Genomic DNA, 26,114 nt, shown 5'->3' with positions numbered 1-26,114 from the left:
TGACTCACACGAGGTAGCAGCTACTATTGACCCACAAGAGGCAGCTACTATTGACCCACAAGAGGCAGCTACTATTGACCCACAAGAGGCAGCTACTATTGACCCACATGAGGCAGCTACTATTGACCCACAAGAGGCAGCTACTATTGACCCACAAGAGGCAGCTACTATTGACTCACAAGAGGCAGCTACTCTTGACCCACATGAGGCAGCTACTATTGACCCACAAGAGGCAGCTACTCTTGACCCACACGAGGCAGTTACTATTGACTCACAAGAGGCAGCTACTATTGACCCACAAGAGGCAGCTACTATTGACCCACAAGAGGCAGCTACTATTGACCCACACGAGGCAGTTCCTATTGACTCACAAGAGGCAGCTACTATTGACCCACAAGAGGCAGCTACTATTGACCCACACGAGGCAGTTACTATTGACCCACACGAGGCAGTTACTATTGACCCACACGAGGCAGCTACTATTGACCCACACGAGGCAGCTACTATTGACCCACAAGAGGCAGCTACTATTGACCCACAAGAGGCAGCTACTATTGACCCACATGAGGCAGCTACTATTGACCCACAAGAGGCAGCTACTATTGACCCACACGAGGCAGCTACTATTGACCCACAAGAGGCAGCTGGTCACTCCCAGGAAAGTGTTATCATGGTATTCACACACACGTGACTTAGTCTCTGTATGTAAACAAACGTTGCCTCGCCTCTTACAAACGTCAGTCTTTAATATCCCTCGTGCTCATGTTCTAACATTGTGTCCCTTTGGTATTTGGTGTTGTGTGGGATAGGAAGCCCGTCCGGCGTACTGTTACGGACCCGAATCCAGCGTCCGAGCACGGAGCAGTGACGACCGCGCCATCTGTGGGTCAGCTCCCGAAACCCCCTCCAAATGGACGACGACACCTGGTGAGGACGAAGTGTACTGGCCACAAGGGCCAGTTTCCAGTCCTGTGCAGCTCACAACACCGCCGCTGCTGACCTCTGGTGAGGTGGTGCTCAGACGACAACGCCATCTATGGAGTGGATACGTCGGGCGTTTGTGTCTGAGCCTGTAAGTGAGGTGCTTTAGTGTGTCCCTGTTATTGATGACGTGTCTGCTTACAGAGTCGACCTGGGACTGCTGTAAGGGAAGTTGGGTCAGTCTACCCAAGGCAGCCGTCCCCATACCTTGTGCTTTGCTGCAGCAGCTGTGAGTCGCCTCCCGGAGGAACACTGTGGTGTTACCCTGCCTGTGAAGCGGCAGTGAAGGATTGTCGTACCCGGGACCGACTGCTGGAGACGATTAACCACTGGGGTATAGTAGACAGGAGAGTGATCTGTGGTATCACACGAGGCTCCTGACTAGGGCGCTACCCTAGTATCGCTCGTGGAGTGGCCTGACCAGCGTTGCTGATCCGGAACCTGCCAGCTGTTCTGCTGGACTTGTGGTTGACGGCCTCCACGGCGGTGCCCCCAGTGGAACGGTGTTTTGGCTGGCCTGTGTCAGGGGTAGACTCAGCTTGATCGAAGGATTCGTCAAGAGACCACGAGAGCACCGAGGACTCAGCACCGAAAGGATCCAGAGTCTTCAGAAGAAGACTACAGTGTAAATAAGTGTTAATACCCCTTCCCCTGTGTAACTTTTATATATTATTTATTGGTGAAGGTATTAATTATAATCTTAAGTTTTTGCCTTTCTTTCCCTTCCCCTTTTATTTTACTTGCGTCACGGATCTCATCCCTTGAAAGCCACTACTGGCTTGGGGCCGGATACCCTTCCTCTAATAACATCAGAGTACGAACCCAGTTGCGACCCGAGAGGGCCGTAACACGTACCAAGGTGGCCGTTGTCAGTGGCTCATCGTCCCCAGAACGCAGCTCACATGAGTTAGCTCACCATCACGTATCTATCCACCAAGGCCTGATGGACAGAGGCATCCGCTCATATTATAAGTAAAACGTTGACAAACGTCTCACCAAGCCCGGGATTCGAACGCCGGACCAATGTATTGTGGCCCCGGTGCACTAGCTCCTGCTCTACTGGTGCTCCAGTGTTGTTCCTGGACAATGTATTGTGGCCCCGGTGGACTAGCTCCTGCTCTACTGGTGCTCCAGTGTTGTTCCTGGACAATGTATTGTGGCCCCGGTGGACTAGCTCCTGCTCTACTGGTGCTCCAGTGTTGTTCCTGGACAATGTATTGTGAGCCGGTGGACTAGCTCCTGCTCTACTGGTGCTCCAGTGTTGTTCCTGGACAATCAGAAATCGGTTAAAGAGAGGGAACAAGCTGAGAGTCTTTAAGTACTATTGAAGAAGTCTGCTAGCCCTCTTGGAACACTTCTCCTCGGGGTTTGCAACCTGTTCTCGCAAATTTAATAAGTCAATATTGACTTAATAAATATGTGCATAGGTGACATACTAAACATAATAGTTTCCCTTGAAAAGCTTCATAGAAAACACCGACCTTACCTAACCTACTTAGTATGTTAAAATAAGCATCTTATAGCTTCGTAATTACAATTGTTACTTAACCTATTATAGGTATAGGTTAGGTAATAATTGTAATTACGAAGCAATAAGATGCTTATCTTAACATACTAAGTAGGTTAGTTAAGGTCGGTGTTTTCTATGAAGCTTTTCAAGGGAAACTATTATGTTTAGTATGTCACCTATGCACATATTTAATAAGTCAATATTGCCTTATTAAATTTGCGAGAACGGGTTGGGGTATCAGTAGTGTGTGTGTGTGTGTGTGTGTGTGTGTGCTTGCCTAGTTGTGTTTGCCTAGTTGTGTTTGCGGGTGTTGGGCTTTTGCCTCTTTGGTACCGCCTCTCACCCGTCAATCTACTGGTGTACAGATTCCTGAGCTTCTCGAGTTCTATCATATGTACATATGAAACTGTATAGTCAGCCTCCACCACATCACTTCCTATTGCATTCCATTTACTGACGACTGGGAAAAAGTTTTTTCTAATGTGTCTGTGGCTCATTTGGGTACTCAGTTTCCACCTGTGTCCCCTTGTTCGTGTACCAACCGCATGAAGCATCATGAAGCGTCATGCAGTTATTAATTCCACACATAACCCAACAGAATAACGTCAAGTGCTATACGGTCAGGGAGTTGCAAGAGGGCATATTGGTATCATTACCGTCGTCGTCATGCTGCAACTCGTTCTCAGACCAAGTCCATTCCATCCAACGGTTGATCCCAAAGACGCATTCATCAATTGACATTAATTCGCATAAACATGCTGTTTATTCGATAAAGGAATGTTTTCATATATAAATTATTATTATTATTTATTAGCATAATGTGCATATTTATCATTGGTTAGGTTAGGTGTTTAGGTTCTGTTGGTGATTATTTGTATTTGTAGTACGTGGGTGAAGCATTTATAGCGTTGTGATTCGAACAAAATTCGTTAGTGAAACACTTGTTCCGGATATGTTCGAACGTCAGCAGTTGTGAGTCGTGTGTAAACCGCTTTTCATTCATAAACAGGGGGTTTGGCGGGTGCATGTAATCACTTTTGGATCTTTGTTTGGAGGACGGGCTGCATTTACAGCGTTGTGGTTCGAACAAAAGTCGTCAGCGAAGCACTTATTTTAGAAGTGTTCGGACGTCATCAGTTGTGAGTCGTGTATAAACCGTTTTTCATTCATAAACAGGGGTTAGGCGGGTGCATGGAATCGACTTTGCCCTTTGTTTATGATGATGTGCTGCAACATAGGGCAAATGCTCGTTAATACAGCCGCCAAACCACCTGTTTATGAAGGAAAACGGTTAGACACGACTCACAACTGATGACGTTCGAACATTGCTCAGCTGACGATCTCTGTACGAATTGCAATTTCTTAAATGGTTCACCGATGTACTGTAACTACAAATAACCGCCAAGAGAACCCAACCTAACCTAGTCTACGCCTAACTATACGTTGAAATTTTATATATAATGGTACTAATTTTATATGAGAACAAACAATAGTTATTGTTTTTAACTTAAGTGTCTTAAGTGACGACCGCCAGTTGGACAAACTGACCTGAGGACATGTGGGCCGACACCAGGCTCAGTTCGAGGCTCGCGTTACTGGTTGGTGGACATGTATAGTTGTGGACGAGTTCTCCGTCAACAGTTGGCCTCCTCCTTAAAGGCAGTAGTGAAATATACGACTACGACCGCGCGCACCAGCTGCCAGCTGGCACTCCCTGGAGTGCCATCCGACAGCTGGTGCGCAGGTGTGTAGTCGCACAGGTTTTGGGGGATTTTGGGGGAATTTTTGGCGCGTTTCGGACGCGTGTGAGCGTGTTGTGTTTGGGTATGTGGTCATGAAAGAGGGGAGGTCATGTTGATGAGTGCCAGGTGGTACGCGACGTCGTCGTCACAGCGCGGGTGTCTAGTCACAGGGGGTAAGGGAATTTCCCGGAAGTTTGGCGCGTGTCGGAGGCAGCCCTGAGTGGCGGGTGAGCAGGTGCGGCCCCCCACCCCGCGCGCGCGAGTAAGTGGTGGAGTAAGAGGAAGGAGTGAAATGAATATGTGTGTTTAGCAAGTGATAGAGTAAGAAAATAGAAGGAAGATGGAGGAAGGAGTAAAAGAATATGTATGCGTGTTTTTGCGTAGCCTTAATCGTGAGTTAGTGTGTAGATGTGAGGAGAAGGCAACACAGTCTGTTACGTTGTTTTGGGTGGGGGGTTGGATGGAGCTTCCCCTTCGTCTGGAGAGAGTGCTCTGGGCCATTATGTGGTTAGACAAACCATTAACGTCCCCTACAGGAAGAGCTAAGTGTGTGTGTGAGGATGAGGGCAAAGTCTCCTGCAGGAGGGGAGTGTACCATTACCTAAAGCGTTTTTCAATGTCGCGACGGGGTAAGCGTACTGGTCGCAGGTTGGAGCCTGACTGCTTTTTCCGTGTTCGGGTCAAGAAAGAGAGAAGTCACTCTCGTTGTGAGACTGCAGCGGGCCATTATGTGGTTAGACAAACCATTAACGTCCCCTACAGGAAGAGCTAAGTGTGTGTGTGTGTGTGTGTGTGTGTGTGTGTGTGTGTGTGTGTGTGTGTGTGTGTGTGAGGATGAGGGCAAAGTCTCCTGCAGGAGGGGAGTGTACCATTACCTAAAGCGTTTTTCAATGTCGCGGTGGTTTTTGTTGTCTTCAGAGTGTTGATGTTCGTCCCACGGCGGGTCCCCTTACACTGTGGATTCCGGTAAGGAGGCGCGAGGTACTTACTGCTGCCGACAGACAGACCCTCACCTGTCACCCATCAATCACTTCTCATTTGACCCAGGTCGTTTCACTCCCCTCACACACAAACGCCCCGCCAGTTCCCTGCGAGACTTCATCCGCTACACACGCGTCATACAGCTCCATGTCATGGAAAGGCGAAGCTCTACAGCATGCATGAAATGCGGAGTGTTTTATATTCCATCACCGAATCAAGTGTGTCGGCTGCAATGCGCTAGCTGTGAAAAACCGCCCCTAGGACATTACGACATCAAATGCAAGCGATGTCAGCAGATTTTCTGTGATAACCGTGAGTGTTATTCATATTTAATATTCCACAGTTCATTTTATGGCATCCACAGGTGAAATATCGCGTGTAAACTACTATAGTGTGAGAATATTAACTCATTCGGTCTATTACATTCCACACAGTTAAATATGTTCTTTCCAATTTCAGTTTACAAAACCGTGAAGTGTCCATATTGCTCACCCACCCCGCGAGGAGGTCATCGCCGGAATGAAACTTCACATAAACGTAGGTAACATATAAAATACACTTCTCGTATCTGTATTTCATCCACTTGCAAGCGAACACACATGCATAATAATAAACATATTTTTTCCCCATTCACCCATGCTGAATATCATTTGTTCCATTTCAGGTTATAATCCATACCTCAATCGACGGAGGGAACAGATCGACGTCATCGAGCCTATACCCCATTCCTCACACACTGAGCTAAGGAGTGCACATCTCACTCGCGGCCACCCCCCACCCCTTCATCAGGCTCAGCCACGCCGCCAGATGGGAGGCTACGAGACCGTATCGCCCCCTGTTAACACGATGTTACGAATTCATACACACGCACCTGCTCAACCCCTTCACCAGGACATAAGTAAGTTATTATTACTGTCTGATTTCAGTCTATTTCCTAAACATATTAATCCACACTAGTCTGTCCCCTAGCCTCATATATATATATATATATATATATATATATATATATATATATATATATATATATATATATATGGTTCATTCTTTCTAGAGATAATATGTTTTCTTTTTTTTACAGACGACACACCGCTGTGCATAGATTTGGCATCCAGCGACAGCTGCAGCTGCAGTGGCAGTGAGAGTGACACAGCAGGGCGGACAGTAGCCACTTCCGGCTCTCACAGGGAGGGGAGGAGGAGGTCTCGTTCACGCCCTCACTCAACCCCCATTTCCTCCCCCAGCCCCATACCCCAATCAATCAGCGACAGCTATGACAGCAACAGCAGCAGCAGCAGCAGCAGCAGCAGTGGTGAGAATCGTACCATTTTCATCTCAGACAGTGACTCAGACGACAGCTCAGCAGACCGTGACCTTGACCCGCCAGCGTCTGTCAATTCTGACTTATTAGCACCGTCAGGCGTAGTAGCTGAGCCAGCGGTCTCACCCATTCATCTCGGAGGGGGAGGGTTATCACCACCCCCCACCCCTCCCAGCCCTATCCCATCACCCCCTCCACCTCTTTCCCCCTCCCCTCCACCTGCGCTAGAAATTCAACCTCAGTTGCTGGATCGAATTGACAACTATAACGGCAGCTACGTCAGGCTTTCATTCTCCATACCAGAACATGTTAACACCTCACCAGGACTCTATCTGAGAACATACAGGGATTTTTTCATTAATGAGGTTCGATCCCTTTTCTCCCCACAACACCCATTCCTCCTAATTTACCCAGACATCACTCTAATTGTGAGAAATTTAAATGTACAACAAGACGGTGAGGATAATCTATTGGATCCTATAAATAACGACGGCTTTCCCATAAGAGGTGAGGGGCAAAGAATTACTCTAGAGGAAGTAGAAACTCTTATTGATTTTTGGGCTGATGAATTGACAGAGAAAATATCCCAGTATCTGGAAGCGAAGGAAGGGTCCAATGTCTTGGTTGAGCGGCTCACCGGGTTTTACATTAACTGTGGTCAGATAGAACATCCGATAAGATTAGGCTCGCATGTAGACTATCCTAAAGGCTTGCGTGGAAAGCAGTTGGTTTTCAATCCAGAGGGAGAGGCTGATATCTGCCTTATGCAGTGTGTTGCAGCTTATAAATGTTTAGCTAAGGGAATGCACCTAGATAATATTCGCGCTAGATCTGTGAATGCTAGTTGGTGTCTCAGACACATGAAATGGCCAGCAGATGTCAATTCTGCAGTGACGTTTGAGGATATTCTCAAGGTAGAGAAAATGAATAAAGTCAGTATATTCATCTATTCACTAGAAAGAGATGAAAATGCTAGACGACAACAACGACACTACATTACACTGGCTAGGAAGGGAAGAGGAGGATATACAGATGTCATACCATTGCTGATGTTGGAAGCTCAACATTTAGTATTAATTAAGGATTTTAACCAATATGTACGTAATATGAGCATCAATCCAGATCTAATCCCAAGTCATCACAGCTTCTGTCATTGTTGTTTAATATCACTCCCTGCAGATAGCATGCAGAGCCATGAAAGTACATGCAAAGTACATCAAACTCTCAAATTCTACCCACCAGAGAGGAAGATTACTTTCCGTAACTATGGACGGGGTTATGGTCCTAGTCACATGTGCTTTTATGACTTTGAGTGCATGCTAGACCGCTCGAACCCTAAGGGAATGATAGAAACACGTCACAACGCAGTGGCGTATGCGTACATCATCATTGACAGACAGAAGAATATTGTTGAGAAAAATACTTATTTGGGTAAAGATGCGGTCAATCACTTTGTAACCACGCTAGAAGCGTCATGGGATAGAATCAAGAAGGGGTTAGCATCCTATGAACTTCACATGTCACAGCAACAGCAGGTGATATTTGAGACAAAAACAGCCTGTGAACTCTGTGATGTACCTTTTAACGGAGAAGATGTAATCAAAGTCCGTCATCACGACCACACAGTAAGATTCCACAATTATCAAGCAGCTTACTGTGATAGATGTAATTTGCAATGTATAAATTCATACAAGTTCCTATACACTTTCTCCCACAACGCTTCCTATGATTTAGGAGTAATCCTAAACGAGATGAGAGATCGACAAGGGAGTGAAATAGATATATTAGCCAAGGATGGATTTAAATTTATGAAAGTTGATGTGAACAACTTAAGATTTTTGGATAGTTTAGCCCTTCTCAACGGCTCGCTAGGAAGAATAGCCAAGGATCATATCGATAGTGGGAAACCTACCACATTCACTTTGGCTATGTTAAAAGGGGTAAATAAAGCGGCCATCCCAAAACTGCTCACGGGTAAACAATCATTCTGCTATGATTATTTATCCTCTATGTCTGTGTTAGATGAACCACACCTTCCTTCTCGTGATAAGTTTTACAATACACTAAAAGACGAAGAGTTGTCAGAAACAGATTATAAACAAGCCTTAGAAATTTTTGATTTGGCTAAATGTCGTAACATAGGGGAGTATCTGCTCCTTTACCTCAAAGTGGACACAGGATTGCTAGCCGATGTGTTCACAGTCTGGCGAGACACCATGCTTGCTCTCTACAAATTAGACATTTCACACTACATTTCTTTACCCTCATTTGCTTGGGATGCGTTCTTGCTTAAATCGAAAGTTCAACTTGATGTTGTGTCAGACCCATTGTTATATGATTTACTTCGTCGGAATCTCCGAGGTGGGTTCACCAGTGTGACGAGACAGTACACGAATGTGGAGAACAGGCACACAGGCTTAGATCTAGGGGAAGATAGTAGCTACATCATCTACTTAGACTTTAATAGTCTTTACGGGGCGTGTATGACTGAACTACTCCCTCGGGGTGGGATCCGGAAACTGACACATGATGAGTGTGACGTACTGCTGGAGCAAGGTTTGGAGAATATCCCATGTGACGGGACCAAGGGGTATTGGGTGTTGTGTGATACACTCCAGGTCCGACCTGAGGTAGCTAGGTATACAGATGAACTGCCCCTAATTCTTTCACATACATGCATTACTGAGGATCACATTTCACCCTACAGTAAGAATATTCTTACAGAAGAAAGTCGTGGACTGCCTAAAAACAACACTAAATTAATTGCTTCTCACCTTCCTCAGAAAGATTACCTCGTTAGTCTGGACTTGTTACAGTTGCTCATGCGCATTGGATTAGAAGTAGCTAAAGTTCACGACATCTACGAATTCGAGCAGGAGAGTTACCTTAAAGACTTCATTGAAACCAATGTTCGTGAACGAGCCAGTACCAAATGCGCGATAAAAAAAAAGGCTTTCAAACTCGTATCAAACTCTATATATGGAAAGAGTCTCACAGATGTATCTAAATATGGGAACAAACACTATTTGGTCACAGATCGTAGTCATTTCCTGAAACATGCTCGAAACCCATTCTTCAAGCGGAGTCTTTTGTTAAGTAAGGATCGTGTGATATGTACTATCAAGCAGAAGTCTCTCCTAGTCAACACTCCTACGTATCTGGGTTACCATATACTTCAAATTGCTAAGAGGCGACTCTATGAGTTCTGGTATGATGTTGTCAAACCTGCGTATGGGGATAAAGCGAGTCTGTTATATACAGACACAGACTCTTTCATCATTAAACTGGACTGTCAGGATGTGTTTGAAGAGTTGAATAAGTCTCCTCTCTTCGACTGTATGGATTTTAGCAATTTTAATGTCACACATCCATCCTACTCTAAAGCGCGAGAAGGTGAACTAGGATTGCTCAAGTCTGAAATAGGCTCTAAGATTATTAACCAGTTAATTGCTCTCAGACCTAAAACATATTCGTTCACCACACATGATGGGGAGCACACTTGTAAGTGTAAGGGCGTACCATACCATCTACAAGAGAAACTCTCACATGACTCATTTCAACACACTCTTGAAACAAACACTTCAATCAGGTATGTGTCGAGATCTATACGCAACGTGCAAGGAAAGATTTGTACATGTCGCAGTACCTGCATGATATTCAGCATGGGTGAATGGGGAAAAAATATGTTTATTATTATGCATGTGTGTTCGCTTGCAAGTGGATGAAATACAGATACGAGAAGTGTATTTTATATGTTACCTACGTTTATGTGAAGTTTCATTCCGGCGATGACCTCCTCGCGGGGTGGGTGAGCAATATGGACACTTCACGGTTTTGTAAACTGAAATTGGAAAGAACATATTTAACTGTGTGGAATGTAATAGACCGAATGAGTTAATATTCTCACACTATAGTAGTTTACACGCGATATTTCACCTGTGGATGCCATAAAATGAACTGTGGAATATTAAATATGAATAACACTCACGGTTATCACAGAAAATCTGCTGATATCGCTTGCATTTGATGTCGTAATGTCCTAGGGGCGGTTTTTCACAGCTAGCGCATTGCAGCCGACACACTTGATTCGGTGATGGAATATAAAACACTCCGCATTTCATGCATGCTGTAGAGCTTCGCCTTTCCATGACATGGAGCTGTATGACGCGTGTGTAGCGGATGAAGTCTCGCAGGGAACTGGCGGGGCGTTTGTGTGTGAGGGAGTGAAACGCCCTGGGTCAAATGAGAAGTGATTGATGGGTGACAGGTGAGGGTCTGTCTGTCGGCAGCAGTAAGTACCTCGCGCCTCCTTACCGGAATCCACAGTGTAAGGGACCCGCCGTGGGACGAACATCAACACTCTGAAGACAACAAAAACCCCCGCGACATTGAAAAACGCTTTAGGTAATGGTACACTCCCCTCCTGCAGGAGACTTTAGCCCTCATCCTCACACACACACACACACACACACACACACACACACACACACACACACACACACACACACACACACCACACACACACACACACACACACACACACACACACACACACTTAGCTCTTCCTGTAGGGGACGTTAATGGTTTGTCTAACCACATAATGGCCCGCTGCAGTCTCACAACGAGAGTGACTTCTCTCTTTCTTGACCCGAACACGGAAAAAAGCAGTCAGGCTCCAACCTGCGACCAGTACGCTTACCCCGTCGCGACATTGAAAAACGCTTTAGGTAATGGTACACCCCCCTCCTACAGGAGACTTTGCCCTCATCCTCACACACACACACACACACTTAGCTCTTCCTGTAGGGGACGTTAATGGTTTGTCTAACCACATAATGGCCCAGAGCACTCTCTCCAGACGAAGGGGAAGCTCCATCCAACCCCCCACCCAAAACAACATAACAGACTGTGTTGCCTTCTCCTCACATCTACACACTAACTCACGATTAAGGCTACGCAAAAACACGCATACATATTCTTTTACTCCTTCCTCCATCTTCCTTCTATTTTCTTACTCTATCACTTGCTAAACACACATATTCATTTCACTCCTTCCTCTTACTCCACCACTTACTCGCGCGCGCGGGGTGGGGGGCCGCACCTGCTCACCCGCCACTCAGGGCTGCCTCCGACACGCGCCAAACTTCCGGGAAATTCCCTTACCCCCTGTGACTAGACACCCGCGCTGTGACGACGACGTCGTGTACCACCTGGCACTCATCAACATGACCTCCCCTCTTTCATGACCACATACCCAAACACAACACGCTAACACGCGTCCGAAACGCGCCAAACGTGCCAGCTGGCAGCTGGTGCGCGCGGTCGTAGTCGTATATTTCACTATACTAGTAGTGAAATAGTAGTGAAATATACGACTACGACCGCGCGCACCAGCTGCCAGCTGGCACTCCCTGGAGTGCCATCCGACAGCTGGTGCGCAGGTGTGTAGTCGCACAGGTTTTGGGGGATTTTGGGGGAATTTTTGGCGCGTTTCGGACGCGTGTGAGCGTGTTGTGTTTGGGTATGTGGTCATGAAAGAGGGGAGGTCATGTTGATGAGTGCCAGGTGGTACGCAACGTCGTCGTCACAGCGCGGTGTGTCTAGTCACAGGGGGTAAGGGAATTTCCCGGAAGTTTGGCGCGTGTCAGAGGCAGCCCTGAGTGGCGGGTGAGCAGGTGCGGCCCCCCACCCCGCGCGCGCGAGTAAGTGGTGGAGTAAGAGGAAGGAGTGAAATGAATATGTGTGTTTAGCAAGTGATAGAGTAAGAAAATAGAAGGAAGATGGAGGAAGGAGTAAAAGAATATGTATGCGTGTTTTTGCGTAGCCTTAATCGTGAGTTAGTGTGTAGATGTGAGGAGAAGGCAACACAGTCTGTTATGTTGTTTTGGGTGGGGGGTTGGATGGAGCTTCCCCTTCGTCTGGAGAGAGTGCTCTGGGCCATTATGTGGTTAGACAAACTATTAACGTCCCCTACAGGAAGAGCTAAGTGTGTGTGTGTGTGTGTGAGGATGAGGGCAAAGTCTCCTGCAGGAGGGGAGTGTACCATTACCTAAAGCGTTTTTTCAATGTCGCGGGGGTTTTTGTTGTCTTCAGAGTGTTGATGTTCGTCCCACGGCGGGTCCCCTTACACTGTGGATTCCGGTAAGGAGGCGCGAGGTACTTACTGCTGCCGACAGACAGACCCTCACCTGTCACCCATCAATCACTTCTCATTTGACCCAGGTCGTTTCACTCCCCTCACACACAAACGCCCCGCCAGTTCCCTGCGAGACTTCATCCGCTACACACGCGTCATACAGCTCCATGTCATGGAAAGGCGAAGCTCTACAGCATGCATGAAATGCGGAGTGTTTTATATTCCATCACCGAATCAAGTGTGTCGGCTGCAATGCGCTAGCTGTGAAAAACCGCCCCTAGGACATTACGACATCAAATGCAAGCGATGTCAGCAGATTTTCTGTGATAACCGTGAGTGTTATTCATATTTAATATTCCACAGTTCATTTTATGGCAAGCACAGGTGAAATATTGCGTGTAAACTACTATAGTGTGAGAATATTAACTCATTCGGTCTATTACATTCCACACAGTTAAATATGTTCTTTCCAATTTCAGTTTACAAAACCGTGAAGTGTCCATATTGCTCACCCACCCCGCGAGGAGGTCATCGCCGGAATGAAACTTCACATAAACGTAGGTAACATATAAAATACACTTCTCGTATCTGTATTTCATCCACTTGCAAGCGAACACACATGCATAATAATAAACATATTTTTTCCCCATTCACCCATGCTGAATATCATTTGTTCCATTTCAGGTTATAATCCATACCTCAATCGACGGAGGGAACAGATCGACGTCATCGAGCCTATACCCCATTCCTCACACACTGAGCTAAGGAGTGCACATCTCACTCGCGGCCACCCCCCCACCCCTTCATCAGGCTCAGCCACGCCGCCAGATGGGAGGCTACGAGACCGTATCGCCCCCTGTTAACACGATGTTACGAATTCATACACACGCACCTGCTCAACCCCTTCACCAGGACATAAGTAAGTTATTATTACTGTCTGATTTCAGTCTATTTCCTAAACATATTAATCCACACTAGTCTGTTCCCTAGCCTCATATATATATATATATATATATATATATATATATATATATATATATATATATATATATATATATATATATGGTTCATTCTTTCTAGAGATAATATGTTTTCTTTTTTTTTACAGACGACACACCGCTGTGCATAGATTTGTCATCCAGCGACAGCTGCAGCAGCAGTGGCAGTGAGAGTGACACAGCAGGGCGGACAGTAGCCACTTCCGGCTCTCACAGGGAGGGGAGGAGGAGGTCTCGTTCACGCCCTCACTCAACCCCCATTTCCTCCCCCAGCCCCATACCCCAATCAATCAGCGACAGCTATGACAGCAACTGTCGGAAAATCCGACACCATTTAATAATAATATCATACAGATAATAGCTGTGTTGTATAAACAAGTTACCCATAGAAAACGTAACTTGTAGTGGAATTACCATCTAAAGAAAACGGGATATCATCACCACATACTATTATAATTCACCACCTATTATGGTGGGAATTATTCTTAAATACATTAGTCTTTGGACTTTACCATCATAAAAACATCTTATATAAATTAACTTAATTATCAATATTAAAGTAGAGTAAATGTGACCCTTCTATCACTATCTGAAATCTGGACAAAGTAGGCCAGGCGTCAGGGAGGAAGGGGGAGCCATTGTTGTGTCACCTCCGAGACGTGTGGAGCAAATTTAGCTCCTATCATTCTGGACAATGTCGGCCAGTAACGTCAATAGTATGGAGTGTTAAACAGCCATTGTGTTTATATTGAGACCAGAGGCTCACACGGGAGCAAATTCGGCTCCTGTTAATTTTACTTGGACGTAGTGTTATGGAAACCAAAGGTACCATCTCCAACACGATGTCTACAATTCAAGTTAAGTCTATCCGAAACCCGTTTATCATTCATTTATGGCCATTAATGTCAGGATATAGGGTGTCCGGTTAGATCACGTGGAAGCCTCAAACTAAAGGTAATTAAGCCAGGTCTTCATGTTCCATGTACTGTATAGTGTTTTCTCTGATATAGCTTGTCATATATAGGATTCTGGCTTCACAGTTAGCGCCCTTTTGACAGGTCAAGACGAGGAAGAGTTTGTGCACCAGTTACTGGGTGATATGGAAGCTACCTCAAAGAGGATAATTTGGTGTCTACACCCTAGTTATACCTGGTGGACTAACCTGCTGTACTATAAGATAAGGAACCTCATCAATGTATGTAGCTATTACTGTAGTTTGATTGGCTGCATATATATTAATTTAATAACCCCCCCTAATGTGTAGAGGATCGATTTGTGAGATTAAGAGATTATTGCAGAAATACAGTCCACTTATCATTATACAAATTGCTATCGAAGTATATAAATTAACGTAAATATAAATTCATATAAATTAAATAAATATAAATCTCACAAGTCGGTGCCCACATTATTTGGTCATCTTCGAACCGGATGACGGATTATTTGATCCTATGAACCCACATTTGGTCATCTTAGTACCGGATGAACCAGTTAACCAGTGGATTCATTAAATATACTAGTGCAGTGTTATTTAAACAAGGCCAGCAGTCAAGACGGCAGCCTAGCCTCGAGGGAGCTCAGGAGCCTCCCTCAGCCCAGTTCAGCTTCGTCAGCGGTTTCATGCACACCCACAGATATTTGGTGGCGTGTTATTTCGTGAAATGACAGCGCTAATATAGAAGCCAGCCAAACTAGTGACTGTGTCTTCGCGAGATTGTTCACGGATTTCGTGGTGTTACATTTCGCGAGAGATTATCTACGAATTTTGTGGACTTTATTTCGCGAGGTCACTAATAATATTTAATACTTCTAGATAATATTAGAAGTTTCATAGAGGCTAATTAAGAGGCTATTATCAATAATTGTGTATATTATTTCTCCAAATAGAGAATTATTTAATATAAATTGCACTAGTGATCACAGTATAATATTTACTAATTGCCAACCCACAACAGGGTAGGATACTGACTAGTTGAACTATTATTGTTCATCCTAGTCCCATTATTACTATAGTCAGTTGTACTATATTCAACAACCTAACACCATTAATGAATGGTTGCTGACTCTATTTTGGGTGTAATTTTTATCAACTCGAGTTGAGTTGTGTATATATAATAATTTACTTATGATCATTACACCTTTGAGTGATTAATTAGTGTCTCTACCATCCTAGGGTGATATAGAAGAGCTAACCTAAAGGTACTTCCAGTGACACTGGTTTATCACTCAAATCATTAGTGTGTATGATTGTATATATATATAATGTGTATTAATTTTAAGTGCTAACCTCTAGTAGAGGTAGGAATATTGCCTAGTGAGTTCAGAATTTACCCTAGGCTACCATTAGTGTTTGTTCAGTATTATGAGCAGCCCAAGTACAAGCCCCACAAGGCTTCACCAACGAGCCAGTATGGATAATGCAGGGAGAATGAAAAGAACCCTTGCAGGTCTTAAAGGCCACTTAACAAGACAGATCAAGAAATGTGAAGATTTGTCACAACAATCAACAGTTGATTATGCTGACCTGGAAAGCTATTATCAAGCAGCTGCAGGTAAATTTGAGCAAATCAAATGCCAAATAGCAACATATGTGGCTGAACTTGCCAACACTAATTTATCAGAAACAGAAATAGACGACATTATGGTTGATCTTGCGAATTATGAAGATCACACTCAGGCCACGTTACAGCCTTATGTCAAATTAATTGCCCAGAACAAGGCAACAGCAACAACAACAACAGTTGCATCTAATACGAGTCAAGCAGAAGCTCGACTCCCTCCAATTAATTTACCCACTTTCTCAGGAAAAGATGAGGAAGATTGGGACGAATTTTGGAACAAATTCGTTGACCTTGTAGACTCAAAACAATCTTTACCAAAGAGTAGTAAATTCTCTTATTTGCAAGGTCAATTATCAGGTGAGGCTAAAACAGTAGTATCCCATCTGAGATTAACTAATGACGGCTATGATCTGGCAGTAAAACTCCTCAAGGATAATTATGCTGATCCAGAAGTAAGAACATCACATTTAGTTCATGAGCTGTTGCATTTACCCCCACCGGAGGCTTCAGCTGATTCACTCCAAGTCTTCAAGCTGGAGGTAGAATCATTGATCAATGCCCTCAGCCTGACAGCAGATACAAACGGGGCTGAGTGGGTCTTGAAAATAATTGTCCAGGAGAAAATACCTAGGGACATATTGAGACAAATGAGTGCTCATTACAATAAAAGCATCTTATCCATGAATGAAATATCTGAAGGTTTAAAGTCAGTAGTTCATCAATTACGAACACATGACAAATTAAAACCACCAAGTAAACCCTCAGAAACCAATAATAGTAAACCACAGAGTACCAAAGGTACTCCAAATCAATCTAGACAATATAATTCAACACCAAAGTGGAACAGAGGCAGTGTGGGCGTATATGCAGTGGGACCCTCCAAGCCTATAGTTACTGTGTCATCCAAGAACGTGACACCAAAGGGTACTGGAAGCTATGGAACATGTTTGTTCTGCAATGAGAAACATTCAATGTACCACTGCCCTAATTTTCCTGATAGTGACGCCCGTGTTGAGCGACTCAAAGATTTGCAACATTGCACGAGGTGCCTCAGGAAACATAACATCAAGGACTGTGATACCCAATTACACACCTGTAATAGGTGTAACAAAGGTCAACACCATGCAGCATTGTGCAGAGACACCAAAACAACGTCTCCAAACCCCAAGGTGGAAGATAGCATTCCCACCACAGTACAGTACTGCAAGGTGCAACAAACAAAGAGTGTCCAATCAGCAAAGTCTAAAGGTAATACGACTTTGCCTACTGCCCAAATTACCATCCTGAATAAGAGGGCCAAGGTCCATACCCGTGGGTTGTTTGACCAAGGATCCCAAAGAACATACATCACTAAAAGGTTGGCAGATGAATTACAATTAAGGCCTGTAGCCCAGATGTCATTCAACATCTCAGGGTTTGTAACAGATGCAGGACCTCAAGTCTACCAGGTGGTACAACCATCAGTACGCTTAGGCAGGTACGTCTGTCGAGTACAAGCCATTGTGGTGGAGAAAATACCAGTAGACCTACAAGTTCAAGGTCTGAGAGCAACAGCCAAATTCCTGAGAAATAGAGGAATAAAATTGGCAGATAATATTAAGTCTGATCACCTCACCGACTTCGGTCTCCTTGTAGGGACAGACTATTGTCATCGATTCATCGGTAGCCCTACTAAATATCAGGGTATAACCATGTTAAACTCTGCAGGAGGTAAATTACTCTCAGGCCCAGTATCAAGCCTGAGGAGACCTATGCCTGCAGATAAACAATACCAATAGAAATCTAAATTTGTCAGCTGATTATATTTCTCCAGTAGCATTATACTAAGGAGATTACAGCTGACTATACCAACAGAGGTTGATGTTAGTATCATCATTTAAAGCTGAAGAAGAGTTCATGAGGCCTCAGTGGCAAATCAGTGAACAGTAGCCTAAAACAGCTACAAGTCACTGCGACCAATGTCACTGAACCCACTGCAGTCTCAGAACCATACTTTACTTTAATGATGAGCTATTCAATCTTCTGAATCAATTAACTAAATTAAACCCCAATAAATCTGATGACTGATTTGATACATTTATTATTTAATCAAGATGTATTCCATGGGCCTCAGTGTTTATATATCAGTGACCAGTTACCTGAACAAACTTCAAGTTATATCTAATGTCACTGATCTCACTGCAGTCCCTGAATCATACTTGACTGTAGTACTTGATCACATCCAGTCTTCTGGGTTAAATAATATGTAATAAGGCTTGAATATTAGCCTTTCAAGAGTTGACAGGGAAATGAAATCGCATTAGACTTCTAACCCCTGCAACTCTAGTACGGGACATCCGTCCTGTACGAACAGACACACAAATGTGTGATTACTAACTACTAACATCAAATTAATCTAATAATTCGAAGGAGGAGTATCGGTGTTCGTCTGTTCTAATTAGGACTTCGACCCGTGAGCAGCCCCTGGGGAATTATGTCGGAAAATCCGACACCATTTAATAATAATATCATACAGATAATAGCTGTGTTGTATAAACAAGTTACCCATAGAAAACGTAACTTGTAGTGGAATTACCATCTAAAGAAAACGGGATATCATCACCACATACTATTATAATTCACCACCTATTATGGTGGGAATTATTCTTAAATACATTAGTCTTTGGACTTTACCATCATAAAAACATCTTATATAAATTAACTTAATTATCAATATTAAAGTAGAGTAAATGTGACCCTTCTATCACTATCTGAAATCTGGACAAAGTAGGCCAGGCGTCAGGGAGGAAGGGGGAGCCATTGTTGTGTCACCTCCGAGACGTGTGGAGCAAATTTAGCTCCTATCATTCTGGACAATGTCGGCCAGTAACGTCAATAGTATGGAGTGTTAAACAGCCATTGTGTTTATATTGAGACCAGAGGCTCACACGGGAGCAAATTCGGCTCCTGTTAATTTTACTTGGACGTAGTGTTATGGAAACCAAAGGTACCATCTCCAACACGATGTCTACAATTCAAGTTAAGTCTATCCGAAACCCGTTTATCATTCATTTATGGCCATTAATGTCAGGATATAGGGTGTCCGGTTAGATCACGTGGAAGCCTCAAACTAAAGGTAATTAAGCCAGGTCTTCATGTTCCATGTACTGTATAGTGTTTTCTCTGATATAGCTTGTCATATATAGGATTCTGGCTTCACAGTTAGCGCCCTTTTGACAGGTCAAGACGAGGAAGAGTTTGTGCACCAGTTACTGGGTGATATGGAAGCTACCTCAAAGAGGATAATTTGGTGTCTACACCCTAGTTATACCTGGTGGACTAACCTGCTGTACTATAAGATAAGGAACCTCATCAATGTATGTAGCTATTACTGTAGTTTGATTGGCTGCATATATATTAATTTAATAACCCCCCCTAATGTGTAGAGGATCGATTTGTGAGATTAAGAGATTATTGCAGAAATACAGTCCACTTAACATTATACAAATTGCTATCGAAGTATATAAATTAACGTAAATATAAATTCATATAAATTAAATAAATATAAATCTCACAGGTCGGTTCCCACAGCAACAGCAGCAGCAGCAGCAGCAGCAGCAGCAGTGGTGAGAATCGTACCATTTTCATCTCAGACAGTGACTCAGACGACAGCTCAGCAGACCGTGACCTTGACCCGCCAGCGTCTGTCAATTCTGACTTATTAGCACCGTCAGGCGTAGTAGCTGAGCCAGCGGTCTCACCCATTCATCTCGGAGGGGGAGGGTTATCACCACCCCCCACCCCTCCCAGCCCTATCCCATCACCCCCTCCACCTCTTTCCCCCTCCCCTCCACCTGCGCTAGAAATTCAACCTCAGTTGCTGGATCGAATTGACAACTATAACGGCAGCTACGTCAGGCTTTCATTCTCCATACCAGAACATGTTAACACCTCACCAGGACTCTATCTGAGAACATACAGGGATTTTTTCATTAATGAGGTTCGATCCCTTTTCTCCCCACAACACCCATTCCTCCTAATTTACCCAGACATCACTCTAATTGTGAGAAATTTAAATGTACAACAAGACGGTGAGGATAATCTATTGGATCCTATAAATAACGACGGCTTTCCCATACGAGGTGAGGGGCAAAGAATTACTCTAGAGGAAGTAGAAACTCTTATTGATTTTTGGGCTGATGAATTGACAGAGAAAATATCCCAGTATCTGGAAGCGAAGGAAGGGTCCAATGTCTTGGTTGAGCGGCTCACCGGGTTTTACATTAACTGTGGTCAGATAGAACATCCGATAAGATTAGGCTCGCATGTAGACTATCCTAAAGGCTTGCGTGGAAAGCAGTTGGTTTTCAATCCAGAGGGAGAGGCTGATATCTGCCTTATGCAGTGTGTTGCAGCTTATAAATGTTTAGCTAAGGGAATGCACCTAGATAATATTCGCGCTAGATCTGTGAATGCTAGTTGGTGTCTCAGACACATGAAATGGCCAGCAGATGTCAATTCTGCAGTGACGTTTGAGGATATTCTCAAGGTAGAGAAAATGAATAAAGTCAGTATATTCATCTATTCACTAGAAAGAGATGAAAATACTAGACGACAACAACGACACTACATTACACTGGCTAGGAAGGGAAGAGGAGGATATACAGATGTCATACCATTGCTGATGTTGGAAGCTCAACATTTAGTATTAATTAAGGATTTTAACCAATATGTACGTAATATGAGCAACAATCCAGATCTAATCCCAAGTCATCACAGCTTCTGTCATTGTTGTTTAATATCACTCCCTGCAGATAGCATGCAGAGCCATGAAAGTACATGCAAAGTACATCAAACTCTCAAATTCTACCCACCAGAGAGGAAGATTACTTTGCATGTACTTTCATGGCTCTGCATGCTATCTGCAGGGAGTGATATTAAACAACAATGACAGAAGCTGTGATGACTTGGGATTAGATCTGGATTGTTGCTCATATTACGTACATATTGGTTAAAATCCTTAATTAATACTAAATGTTGAGCTTCCAACATCAGCAATGGTATGACATCTGTATATCCTCCTCTTCCCTTCCTAGCCAGTGTAATGTAGTGTCGTTGCTGTCGTCTAGCATTTTCATCTCTTTCTAGTGAATAGATGAATATACTGACTTTATTCATTTTCTCTACCTTGAGAATATCCTCAAACGTCACTGCAGAATTGACATCTGCTGGCCATTTCATGTGTCTGAGACACCAACTAGCATTCACAGATCTAGCGCGAATATTATCTAGGTGCATTCCCTTAGCTAAACATTTATAAGCTGCAACACACTGCATAAGGCAGATATCAGCCTCTCCCTCTGGATTGAAAACCAACTGCTTTCCACGCAAGCCTTTAGGATAGTCTACATGCGAGCCTAATCTTATCGGATGTTCTATCTGACCACAGTTAATGTAAAACCCGGTGAGCCGCTCAACCAAGACATTGGACCCTTCCTTCGCTTCCAGATACTGGGATATTTTCTCTGTCAATTCATCAGCCCAAAAATCAATAAGAGTTTCTACTTCCTCTAGAGTAATTCTTTGCCCCTCACCTCGTATGGGAAAGCCGTCGTTATTTATAGGATCCAATAGATTATCCTCACCGTCTTGTTGTACATTTAAATTTCTCACAATTAGAGTGATGTCTGGGTAAATTAGGAGGAATGGGTGTTGTGGGGAGAAAAGGGATCGAACCTCATTAATGAAAAAATCCCTGTATGTTCTCAGATAGAGTCCTGGTGAGGTGTTAACATGTTCTGGTATGGAGAATGAAAGCCTGACGTAGCTGCCGTTATAGTTGTCAATTCGATCCAGCAACTGAGGTTGAATTTCTAGCGCAGGTGGAGGGGAGGGGGAAAGAGGTGGAGGGGGTGATGGGATAGGGCTGGGAGGGGTGGGGGGTGGTGATAACCCTCCCCCTCCGAGATGAATGGGTGAGACCGCTGGCTCAGCTACTACGCCTGACGGTGCTAATAAGTCAGAATTGACAGACGCTGGCGGGTCAAGGTCACGGTCTGCTGAGCTGTCGTCTGAGTCACTGTCTGAGATGAAAATGGTACGATTCTCACCACTGCTGCTGCTGCTGCTGCTGCTGCTGTTGCTGTCATAGCTGTCGCTGATTGATTGGGGTATGGGGCTGGGGGAGGAAATGGGGGTTGAGTGAGGGCGTGAACGAGACCTCCTCCTCCCCTCCCTGTGAGAGCCGGAAGTGGCTACTGTCCGCCCTGCTGTGTCACTCTCACTGCCACTGCTGCTGCAGCTGACGCTGGATGCCAAATCTATGCACAGCGGTGTGTCGTCTGTAAAAAAAAGAAAACATATTATCTCTAGAAAGAATGAACCATATATATATATATATATATATATATATATATATATATATATATATATATATATATGAGGCTAGGGAACAGACTAGTGTGGATTAATATGTTTAGGAAATAGACTGAAATCAGACAGTAATAATAACTTACTTATGTCCTGGTGAAGGGGTTGAGCAGGTGCGTGTGTATGAATTCGTAACATCCTGTTAACAGGGGGCGATACGGTCTCGTAGCCTCCCATCTGGCGGCGTGGCTGAGCCTGATGAAGGGGTGGGGGGTGGCCGCGAGTGAGATGTGCACTCCTTAGCTCAGTGTGTGAGGAATGGGGTATAGGCTCGATGACGTCGATCTGTTCCCTCCGTCGATTGAGGTATGGATTATAACCTGAAATGGAACAAATGATATTCAGCATGGGTGAATGGGGAAAAAATATGTTTATTATTATGCATGTGTGTTCGCTTGCAAGTGGATGAAATACAGATACGAGAAGTGTATTTTATATGTTACCTACGTTTATGTGAAGTTTTATTCCGGCGATGACCTCCTCGCGGGGTGGGTGAGCAATATGGACACTTCACGGTTTTGTAAACTGAAATTGGAAAGAACATATTTAACTGTGTGGAATGTAATAGACCGAATGAGTTAATATTCTCACACTATAGTAGTTTACACGCGATATTTCACCTGTGGATGCCATAAAATGAACTGTGGAATATTAAATATGAATAACACTCACGGTTATCACAGAAAATCTGCTGACATCGCTTGCATTTGATGTCGTAATGTCCTAGGGGCGGTTTTTCACAGCTAGCGCATTGCAGCCGACACACTTGATTCGGTGATGGAATATAAAACACTCCGCATTTCATGCATGCTGTAGAGCTTCGCCTTTCCATGACATGGAGCTGTATGACGCGTGTGTAGCGGATGAAGTCTCGCAGGGAACTGGCGGGGCGTTTGTGTGTGAGGGGAGTGAAACGACCTGGGTCAAATGAGAAGTGATTGATGGGTGACAGGTGAGGGTCTGTCTGTCGGCAGCAGTAAGTACCTCGCGCCTCCTTACCGGAATCCACAGTGTAAGGGGACCCGCCGTGGGACGAACATCAACACTCTGAAGACAACAAAAACCCCCGCGACATTGAAAAACGCTTTAGGTAATGGTACACTCCCCTCCTGCAGGAGACTTTGCCCTCATCCTCACACACACACACACACACACACACACACACACACACACACACACACACTTAGCTCTTCCTGTAGGGGACGTTAATGGTTTGTCTAACCACATAATGGCCCGCTGCAGTCTCACAACGAGAGTGACTTCTCTCTTTCTTGACCCGAACACGGAAAAAGCAGTCAGGCTCCAACCTGCGACCAGTACGCTTACCCCGTCGCGACATTGAAAAACGCTTTAGGTAATGGTACACCCCCCTCCTACAGGAGACTTTGCCCTCATCCTCACACACACACACACACACACTTAGCTCTTCCTGTAGGGGACGTTAATGGTTTGTCTAACCACATAAAGGCCCAGAGCACTCTCTCCAGACGAAGGGGAAGCTCCATCCAACCCCCCACCCAAAACAACATAACAGACTGTGTTGCCTTCTCCTCACATCTACACACTAACTCACGATTAAGGCTACGCAAAAACACGCATACATATTCTTTTACTCCTTCCTCCATCTTCCTTCTATTTTCTTACTCTATCACTTGCTAAACACACATATTCATTTCACTCCTTCCTCTTACTCCACCACTTACTCGCGCGCGCGGGGTGGGGGGCCGCACCTGCTCACCCGCCACTCAGGGCTGCCTCCGACACGCGCCAAACTTCCGGGAAATTCCCTTACCCCCTGTGACTAGACACCCGCGCTGTGACGACGACGTCGCGTACCACCTGGCACTCATCAACATGACCTCCCCTCTTTCATGACCACATACCCAAACACAACACGCTCACACGCGTCCGAAACGCGCCAAAAATTCCCCCAAAATCCCCCAAAACCTGTGCGACTACACACCTGCGCACCAGCTGTCGGATGGCACTCCAGGGAGTGCCAGCTGGCAGCTGGTGCGCGCGGTCGTAGTCGTATATTTCACTACTAAAGGCCTTCTCGTATAGCAGAAGTTGGTGTTGGGTGCTCACAACGTGGGTCATCCGGTGTTTACGACCTGTCCTCTAGTTTATTGTAACATGGTTACCCACTGAGGTTGTGTTCTGGCGCTTCACTCTAATTGTTATGCTAATGACTATATTTGATTAGTGAGCTTCCGCACCTGTAAGTGACGTGGGTCTTAAGAGATTCAGCCGCAGTAACATGGCTAGTAAGCTAATGTTCCTTCTGCTGAAGGGTATTATTTAAATTAAATTTTTGCTGGGGGTTTAACTACTGGCCCGTTGACAAGCGGACTAAATCCTATGCACATATCTGTTGCTTTTTTTTCCCCCGGTCTAAGAATATCGCCGTCATATCTTACTTTATTAGAAATATCGGCTTGACTAAGAATGAAATTCGGTGAAATATGTAAGAACGTCTTTGGAGACCAAGATGGGTGAATGACATTCATGAACTATCGGATGACTTGCCGACAATTTGGTTTGGTAAATATTTTTCAAAATGTATTAAAGATCGCCTTGATCACAGTATCCCTGTGACTGATGTAGTGAACCTTAGCAATATGTAATTCCTAAAGTTTATTGTTGACTGTTCTTTAAGATTCGCTACCTGGAACAAAAACTTCCCAGTAGCACGGTCTATGGTGAGCCCGTAGTGGATCTATTGTAGACGTGTAAGCTATAACTATCTTGATGTCTGAAAAGAAATTTTCATCTTGTATTATCTGCGGTTACTATTATATAATTTATATATATACATATATATATATATATATATATATATATATATATATATATATATATATATATATATATATATATATATATATATATATATATATATATATATATATATATATATATATATATATATAATATATATGTCGTACCTAGTAGCCAGAACGCACTTCTCAGCCTATGATGCAAGGCCCAATTTGCCTAATAAGCCAAGTTTTCATGAATTAATGTTTTTTCGACGACCTAACCTACCTAACCTAACCTACCCTACCTTTTTCGGTTGCCTAACCCAACCTAACCTATAAAGATAGGTTAGGTTAGGTAGGGTTGGTTAGGTTCGGTCATATATCTACGTTAATTTTAACTACAATAAAAAAAAATTGATCTCATACATAATGAAATAGGTAGCTTTATCATTTCATAAGAAAAAAATTAGAGAAAATATATTAATTCAGGAAAACTTGGCTTATTAGGCAAAAAGGGCCTTGCATAGTAGGCTGAGAAGTGCGTTCTGGCTACTAGGTACGACATATATATATATATATATATATATATATATATATATATATATATATATATATATATATGCCTATACTTGCATAAACCACAAGTGAAGATTAACAATCTTTATTATTAACAATTAACAATCAAACAAAAGCGTACTAGTTATGGCAGCTACTGGA

The 26,114-nt window shown here is 43.9% G+C and overlaps 1 protein-coding gene and 1 long non-coding RNA gene across 3 annotated transcripts in view; both read left to right on the top strand.

The window, feature by feature from the left end:
* LOC138370862 (uncharacterized kinase-like protein D1044.1) overlaps window positions 1-26,114 on the top strand; it is a 37,105-nt gene that overhangs the window by 1,513 nt on the left and 9,478 nt on the right. Inside the window, exon 1 of one of the 2 annotated variants that reach the window (XM_069335470.1) lies at window positions 24,686-24,704. The exons of the other annotated variant lie outside the window; for it this stretch is intronic. The gene's annotated coding sequence lies outside the window, so the exon portion shown is untranslated. Of the gene's footprint in view, window positions 1-24,685; window positions 24,705-26,114 lie in introns of those variants that run through there. 2 annotated transcript variants of the gene reach the window in all.
* Window positions 12,641-13,581, top strand: LOC138370698 (uncharacterized). The gene is made up of 3 exons (XR_011230217.1): window positions 12,641-13,000; window positions 13,148-13,225; window positions 13,353-13,581. It is a non-coding gene; the product is annotated as an uncharacterized lncRNA (long non-coding RNA).

This window comes from Procambarus clarkii, chromosome 33 (genome assembly GCF_040958095.1).
Source record: "Procambarus clarkii isolate CNS0578487 chromosome 33, FALCON_Pclarkii_2.0, whole genome shotgun sequence".
NCBI classification, from domain to species: domain Eukaryota; kingdom Metazoa; phylum Arthropoda; class Malacostraca; order Decapoda; family Cambaridae; genus Procambarus; species Procambarus clarkii.
This window is presented reverse-complemented; position numbering and strand designations above follow the sequence as displayed.